This window comes from Pelobates fuscus, chromosome 6 (genome assembly GCF_036172605.1).
Source record: "Pelobates fuscus isolate aPelFus1 chromosome 6, aPelFus1.pri, whole genome shotgun sequence".
Taxonomy (NCBI): Eukaryota; Metazoa; Chordata; class Amphibia; order Anura; family Pelobatidae; genus Pelobates; species Pelobates fuscus.
In genome coordinates this window covers 141,020,378-141,029,067 of record NC_086322.1, presented here as the reverse complement: position 1 = coordinate 141,029,067, position 8,690 = coordinate 141,020,378, and positions in this window count along the sequence as shown.

Here is an 8,690-nt window from a genome sequence, read left to right as displayed (position 1 = left end):
CTCCTTTACACATACTGACACCTCCTTCACTCTGCCACACTCACATTAACTCTGTCACGATATCTAGTGACCCAACACGCAGAGTGTATATATGATAGACTAGACAACGTTTACCGGTCCTTAGAATGGCCAGGTTATACGCAGGGCCGGTGCAAGGATTTTTGTCGCCCTAGGCAAAAGAAAAATATGATCTACCATATGAACTAACGCCAGTGCTGCCCACAGTGTGTGTTTACATTAAAAAGCCTGCAGGGACAGGCTATAGACACCGGAACCACTTAATTAAGCTGCAGTGGTTCTGGGGACTATAGTGTCCATTTAATGTGAGGTAAATTAGAGATTAGTGTCACCAGTGGCGTACACACAACCCATGGGGCCCCGGTGCGCTTACTCTGTGCGGTTTGGGGCCGCAACACATGGCGGTGGGCACCTGGTCGCAGGGCTGCGACCCCTGCGACCCCTGCGACCGCGGTATGTAAGCCAGTGCATGCAGATACACATACACTTAAAGGACCACTACAGACACCCAGATCACATCAGCTCAATGAAGTGGTCTGGGTGCCAGGTCCCTCTAGTTTTAATCCTGCAGCTGAAAACATAGTAGTTTCAGAGAAACTGCTATGTTTCACGGAGGGTTAATCCAGCCTCTAGTGGCTGTCTCATTGACAGCCGCTAAAGGAGCTTCTGAAATTCTCACTGTGAAAATCACAGTGAGAAGACGCTGAACATCCATAGGAAAGCATTGTAATGCTTTCCTATGGGCAGTTTGAATGCGCGCACGGCTCTTGCCACGCATGCGAATTCGGAGCTGAGAGGCGGATCGGGGCGGAGAGATCCCCAGCGCTAAGGGAGTCCGGCACTGGAGAAAGGTAAGTGCTTAAGACACACACACACACTCTCATGAACAGACGCATACACACTAGCTAACAGACACACACACTCAGTGACAGACATACACACACACTCACTCACTTATAAAACACACACTCACTAACAGACGCACACAATCTAAAACACTCAGTAAAAGACACACACAGTAACACACTCACTGACACACTCTAGCACACACAAACTCTAACACACACACACTCTAACACAAACACACTAACACTAATACACACACACTCTCTAAGACACACACACTAACACACACACACACTCTCTAACACACACACTAACACACACACACACTTTTTAAAAATTTCATCCCCCAGCCTCCCTACCTTTGGGAGAGCTGAGGGGATTCCCTGGGGTCCAGTGCTGTCACCCGGTGGGCAGGCAGGCGTGACGTCATCTTCTGGCTCCGGTATCAATGCGGTGCGCGAGGGAGCTGAAGAGGGAGCATACAGGGGAGAGTGCTCCCTCGCGTGCCCGCCATCCTGCCCACCGGGTGACACCAGGGCCAGCCTCGGGGGGCCCTGAGGTGGCCAGCTCCTGGGCCCAGCAGGAGAAGAGGCTGGCCACAGTGGGTACATACCGGGTCGCAGGGCGGCCGGGCCCCCTTGTGCGCCGGGCCCGGTCGCAGCCGCGACCCCTGCAATCCCGGTATGTACGCCACTGAGTGTCACTAATAATATACTAGATTGCCTACTTACAACCAGATGAGGATGGTGATGGGCTCTGGATGCAGTTTTGCTCCACTGGTCTGGTGTAGAACAGGCTCTCTGGAGGCTGTTTGTAACTGTGGTCACAAAATTCAATGTTCTGGGGGAACGTGAAGCAGCTCCATTCTTTGGGGCCCCTTACACAGCTCAAGGTCTGGGCCCCATGGTCTGACGTAGAGTATGCCCATAAGGCCCACCCATAAGCCCACCTATATGTTCCACCCATGAGTTCGCTTGCAGGGAGTGGAGTGTGTAGGTGATGTGTTATTGTAGAGGATCTAATGTGTGTGCTTATGGAATGTAGTGTATAGGGATACCAGTTTGTGTAGATTATGCAGTGTGTTTGTGTGTAGTGGAAGCAGTGTGTGTTTGTGTACAAGGGATGTATTGTGTGTTTCTGGTTGTGTGTAAGGAATGTAGTGTGTGAATCTGTGTTTGGATGCATAAGGGATGCAAGGTGTGTGCCTGTAAGTGTGTGCATTGAGTGTGTGTAAGAAATGCATTGTGTTTCTGTGTGTATGTAAGAGAAGCAGTGTGTGTTTGCATGTGTGTGTAAGGGATGCATTGTGTGTTTCTGTGTATGTGTGCAAAGGATGCGTTGTCTTTGTGTGTAATGGATGCATTGTGTGTTTCTCTGTATGTAAGGGAATCATGTTGTGTTTCTGTGTGTGTAGGGATGCATTGTGTGTTTCTGTGTATGTATAGGGATGCATTGTGTGTGCGCGCGTAGTGTGAAAGAGCTCCCTGTCCTGCCCCCTGTCCTATAGAGCTATCCCTTCTGTCCCTTAGAGCTCTCCCCTGCCCCTTAGTGGTCTCTCCTCCCACCCTCCCCTAGCGGTCTCTTCTCACACCCACCCACCCTCCCTGTGTTCTCCTCACCCCCTCTCCCGTGTTCTTCTCACCCCCCACCCTCCCTGTGTGCTTCTCACTACCCCTCTCCCTGTGTTCTTCTCACTCCAGCTGTGTTCTTCTCACCTCCCCCTCCCTGTGTCTTCCTCACCTCCCTCCTCCCTGTGTTCTCCTCACCTCCCCTTCTTCTCACCCCCTCTCCCGTGTTTTTTAACCCCCACCCTCCCTGTGTTCTTCTCATTCCCTCCTCCCTGTGTTCTTCTCACTCCCCCGTGTTTTTCTCACTCCCCCCTCCCTGTGTTCTTCTCACCTCCCCCCTCCCTGTGTCTTCCTCACCTTCCCCCTCCCTGTGTTCTCCTCACCTCCCCTTCTCCTCACCCCCTCTCCCTGTGTTCTTCTCACTACCCCCCTCCCTGTGTTCTTCTCACCTCCCCCCTCCCTGTGTTCTCCTCATCTCCTCTTCTCCTCACCCCCCCTCCCTGTGTTCTTCTTACTCCCCCACTCCCCCTGTTTTCTTCTTACTCCCCCCGTTTTCTTCTTACTCCCCTCCCCCTCTTCTTCTTACGCCCCTCCCCCCCTCTTCTTCTTATGCCCCTTCCCCCTCTTCTTCTTACGCCCCTCCCCCCTCTTCTTCTTAATCCCCCTTCCCTTCTTCTCCTCACCTCCCCTTCCCTGTAGCATGGCCGAGCTCCTCTCCGGTCCGCGGTACAGGAGCTCGGCCACGCTACAGGGAAAGGGAGGTGAGGAGAGAGGCAGTGCAGGCGGCTGCAGCATTTAAAGGGCCGGCGATGAGGCACCTTATAGGAAGCGCTGGCCCTGCCTGGGCTCTCCTCACCTACCCTGCTCCTCACCCCCTCTCCCGTGCTCTTCTCACCCCCCACCCCCCGTGTGTTCTTCTCACTCCCCCCCCTGTGTTCTCCTCACCTCCTCTCCCTGTGGAATCTCGGTAAAAATAAATTTAGTAGGCCGAGATTACCACGTGGCATGTGTACGTGCATATGCTGACGTATCGATCAGTTGGTTGCACGAGGCAAGATACGATCAGTAGTGTACGGAGCATGTGCAAGAATACAGGATGTAGTATTCCCCCTCCTCCATTGTGCTGGACAAGCCATGCGGTCAAACAGGAAGTTAATTCTTATTTGTGTTGATTGGTTAAGAGAATGTGCGGGTGGAGCTTAATATGGGAGGAGTTATGTGCCTATATAAGGAGCCTGCACTATTGTCCGGGGCTCAGAACTTGTGGTATTTTGGTGACGCTAGTCCCTCTGAGTCCCGATCGGTGATCCAATAAAGAATCTCTTCCTTCCTGAAGAAACCTGTGTCCATCTCTCTGTGCTTGGCTTCCGTCAGTTTCTCCGGTATCATTTGGTGCATTGGCCGGGAAGCTCATCGTTCAACGGTAGCTGAGAGGCAGAGGCGTGAGACGGTCTATCTTTGCCCACGTTCTCTACGGCTGCACCCCTGAACTTCTGCGTGGACCTCCCTTCGTCTCGGCGCCACTGGTCTGTTGTCCAGGAGATCATCGGCCTCTACGTGAGAAGTGCTGGGGTGTCCCCGTCGATGAGTGTGAACTCAGGTTCAGGAACGAGGAGGTAAGACAACTGCTGTTTTAGACGGCAGGACCCACTAGGGGTATACCGATTGTGCGGTAGGCCCAAAGGGGTTTTGAATCTGTGTATCTGCCCCCTCTGTCGGAGGGAAGGAGCGAAGGCGCACCGCTCGATCGAACGCTCTTTAGTCAGACCGTTTGATTTTGTTAGTCAGGCGGGGCTCTGGTGTAAATAGCCCTAGCCGGACACCGGTGTCTTGTCTAGACTAGCGTTCTAGGGTGTATATTTTGTTCGCTAGGTCGGAGGGACCGGGAGACTAAGCGGCGTCTGTGTAAATTCGGTTCGCTAGCTCTCATCCTATCTGGGCTAAGTGGGAAGGCGTGTAAATTTGGAACCCACTAGACTTTTGATAGTGCGACTAAGAGGCGTCTGTGTAAATTCGGTCCTCTAGCTCGCTATATATGTGGTGATTGGGCAGTGTGGCTAACCAAAACGTATGTAGATTGTTTTTAGGTAGTCCATTCAAGGTACTGGCCAATAGTTTAGTTGGGAATTGTAAATGTGTTAAAGATTGTTAGTAAAGTGTATATCTTGTTAGATAGCGCGAGCTCAGCCGTTTAGCGAGAGTGTTAATAGTGTGTTGCTGTATCATAGTGCACGGTACCATAACCCTGTATATTTACTGACACTGTATATAAGTACTAATCATTGTCGTCTATTGCATGTTTAACACCATAACCACTAATAATTGTATTGTGACCTTAACTTGTGCTTTGACCTATGCTAACCGTACTGTAACCGCTATTTGTAAAAGACGATGTTACTGGGGTGTGTTATAGACGGGTAATTCGTATATAGAGAATTATAGCGTGGGTGACTGTATAGTTACGCCAAAGGGCATAATATTGATTATATAGTGACTGGTGTAACAGCTGTGTGTGTACGGGAATTCCCTGAGTGTTTATTGTTATTGTGTACGTTTCACTTGGTAACCGTACCACGTGGTGCTGTTGCCAGAGGAAACGGGTGTGACTGTTGAATAGTACGCGTGTATAGTATTCGTTGTCGACGACGACGTTCCATTGTTAAGTATGGGTGCGTCGCAGTCAACGATTCCGGATCCCTTAGGTTGTATGGTGAAGAATTTTAAAAAGGGATTCAAAACTTGTGATTTTGGGGTTAAAATGTCTCCTGTACGTTTGGTCACTTTGTGTACTAGGGAGTGGCCTACTTTGGTTGCGGCATGGCCGCCACGTGGCAGTTTGGATCCAACTCTGGTACAGCGCTTACACGTGGCTGTATCGGGTAGGCCTGAACTTTACGGCCAGTTTCCTTATATTGATTGTTGGAGACAGGCCGTAAATGACTCGCCAAAATGGCTCCGGACATGCCACGAGGAGCAATGTCGCCTCATGGTAGCTAGGACTTGTTCGTCCACTAGGACTGGTGTTAGGCCCATTTTGGACACGCCCCCTGAGTCCGAGATCCCTTTGCCGCCCCCTTACTTTCCGTTAAGAGGAAGTGACGCAAACGCAGGAAGTCCTGCAACCCTCCCCTCATTACCCTCATCCACTTCCGCTTCCTCCTCCAGTACAGGATCCACCCCCCCTCGTACTAAATCTCCCCTTCCGGAATCAGAACCAACCCCCATTAAAAACGAATATCCTGATTTGGCGCCACTTCAGACTTCCGGTCAAGCTTCATCTAGCTCGGCTCGAAGTGTTTTATTTACAACCTTTTCCCAAAACCAAGCTCCCACATCCCCATACCCTATTTCTCCCCGACTGGAACCTATGACTGATGCCCCTCCACGTAGCCCCATACAGACCCGACAGTTGACCGGTGCCCAACAATTAAGACACTATCAGATGCCTCTTCGTCTGAATCCTGGGTCAGCCTATATCGATGCCGCAGGCCAAATGGCACATGCTGACCCAGTCTTTGTATATGTCCCGTTCACGACAACCGATCTTTTAAACTGGAAGACCCACAATTCCTCGTATACTGAGAAACCACAAGCTATGACTGATCTGTTCACCTCAATAGTACAGACACATAACCCGACATGGGCTGATTGCCAGCAGTTATTAATGACTTTGTTTAACAATGAGGAAAGGACAAGAATTAACCAAGCAGCCATTAAAGCACTAGAGGATAGAGCCCGTGCTTTGAACCAAGCTAATCCAGCAGCATGGGCCGCAACACATTATCCCAACACCGATCCCGATTGGAACGTAAATGGTGCTGATATGGTCCAACTCAGAGCCTATAGAGACGCTATAATTGCTGGCATGAAAGCCGGAGGAAAGAAAGCTATTAACATGTCGAAGACAGTTGAGGTGATTCAGAAAAGTGATGAAGCGCCCAGTGTCTTTTATGACCGATTATTGGAGGCATACCGCTTGTATACCCCTTTTAATCCGGAAGACGCAGATAATTCCCGAATGGTGAACTCCGCCTTTGTCAGCCAAGCTTACGGAGATATTAAGCGCAAGCTACAAAAGTTAGAAGGGTTTGCAGGTATGTCAATCACCCAACTAATGGAGGTAGCGAATAAGGTTTATATGAATAGGGAAACAGAAAGTAAGAAAGAGGAAGAGCGCAAGATGCGTAAAAAGGCTGATATGCTAGCGGTAGCGATCGCAGGCGTAGATAGACGGGGCCCAGATAGAGGCGATAGTAGATGGAATGAGGAACCTCTAAGTAGAAATCAGTGCGCATACTGTAGGGAAGAAGGGCATTGGAGAAATGAGTGTCCTCGAAGAGAACAGTGTGAGAAAGACAGACCTAGGATAGGTTATGGAAACTTTAGAGGCAGAGCGAGAGGTAGAGGAGGCCCCGGAGGGAGTAATGGGAACAGAGGAAGTGTTAGGGAAGACAGGTATATTCCAGCAGCGCAAAGGTCCCGCGATAGAGAAGGCAGGGACTTCGTAGGATTGGCTGACACGGTCATGGAGGACTATTGATACCGACCGGGCTCCATCCCCCTTGGTCGAGCGGAGCCTATGGTCGATGTATCAATAGGGGGGAAAAGGAGTGCGTTCATGATCGACACTGGTGCTGAACATTCAGTGGTGACTAATCTAGTTGCTCCTCCATCTGGAAGGACTATTACTGTGATAGGAGCAACTGGAAGAAGTGCTGAAAAACCGGTTCTTAAAAGTCGACTCTGTACATTGGGAGGCCACGTAGTAAAACATCAATTCCTTTATATGCCTGAATGTCCAGTCCAATTGCTGGGACGTGATATGCTATCAAAATTACAAGCGCAGATTACGTTCCTACCAAATGGAACAACATCCTTAAAGTTTAATGGACCTTCAGGTATCATGACATTATCCGTACCAAAGGAAGAAGAGTGGCGACTTAATACAGCGTTGACTAGCCAAAACCCTAGGAGTGATGAGACATTATTTAATATACCAGGAGTTTGGGCAGAGAACAACCCACCAGGACTGGCCCGCAATATTCCACCTATAAAAATTGAACTAAAACTTGGGGTTTATCCAGTGAGCCTAAGACAATACCACATCCCGCAGAAGGCTAAGAAGAACATCCAATCCTATCTGGATAAGTTCATACGGTATGGTATCCTAAAATTCTGTACTTCCCCCTGGAACACCCCATTGCTGCCTGTTCAAAAGCCCGGTACAGATGAGTATCGACCTGTGCAGGACTTGAGAGCAGTCAATGATGCGGTTGTTAGTATACATCCAGTTGTACCCAATCCATATAACCTGCTTGCTTTAATTCCGGGCGGGGCTACTTACTTTACAGTCTTAGACCTCAAAGATGCCTTCTTTTGCCTCCGAATTGCCGCAGAAAGTCAATGTATTTTCGCTTTCCAATGGGAGAACGCTGTAACGGGCTCAAAACGCCAAATGACTTGGACAAGACTGCCCCAAGGGTTTAAAAATTCACCTACCCTATTTGGTTCAGCCCTAAGTCAAGATCTACTGGATTTCGAGTCCATCCCAGGAGAGTGTGTATTGTTACAATATGTAGATGACTTGTTGATAGCAGCAGTTACAAAAGAGATCTGTCAGCAAGCAACGCACGATCTACTACACATTCTCTGGAAGGCAGGATACAAGGTGTCTAGAAAGAAGGCTCAGTTGTGTTTGCCAACTGTCAAATATCTGGGATTCCATATCTCTGAAGGTCAAAGAATTATGGGGCCAGAGAGAAAAGAAGCTGTCTGCCAAATACCAATACCCAAGAATAGAAGACAAGTGCGAGAATTCTTGGGGGCAGCAGGCTTCTGTAGGATATGGATCCCCAGCTATGCGATACTGGCAAAACCTCTGTACGCAGCTATCAAAGGTACAGAGCACGACCCCTTCTTATGGACCCAAGAACAGCAAACGGCATTTGAAGATGTGAAGAAGGCTTTGATGAGTGCCCCAGCATTAGGTCTACCTGATCACACACGACCATTCTACTTATATGTACACGAGCAAAGAAGAATGGCTGTGGGAGTATTGACACAGTACTTGGGATCATGGCAAAGACCTGTTGCCTACATGTCTAAGCAATTGGATGCAGTGGCCAGCGGACTTCCACCTTGTCTAAGAGCCGTAGCTGCAGCCGCCCTGCTAGTAGCTGAAGCCGATAAACTCACTCTGGGTCAAGAACTTTATGTACGAGTCCCACATGCAGTACAGACGTTGTTGGATTACAAAGG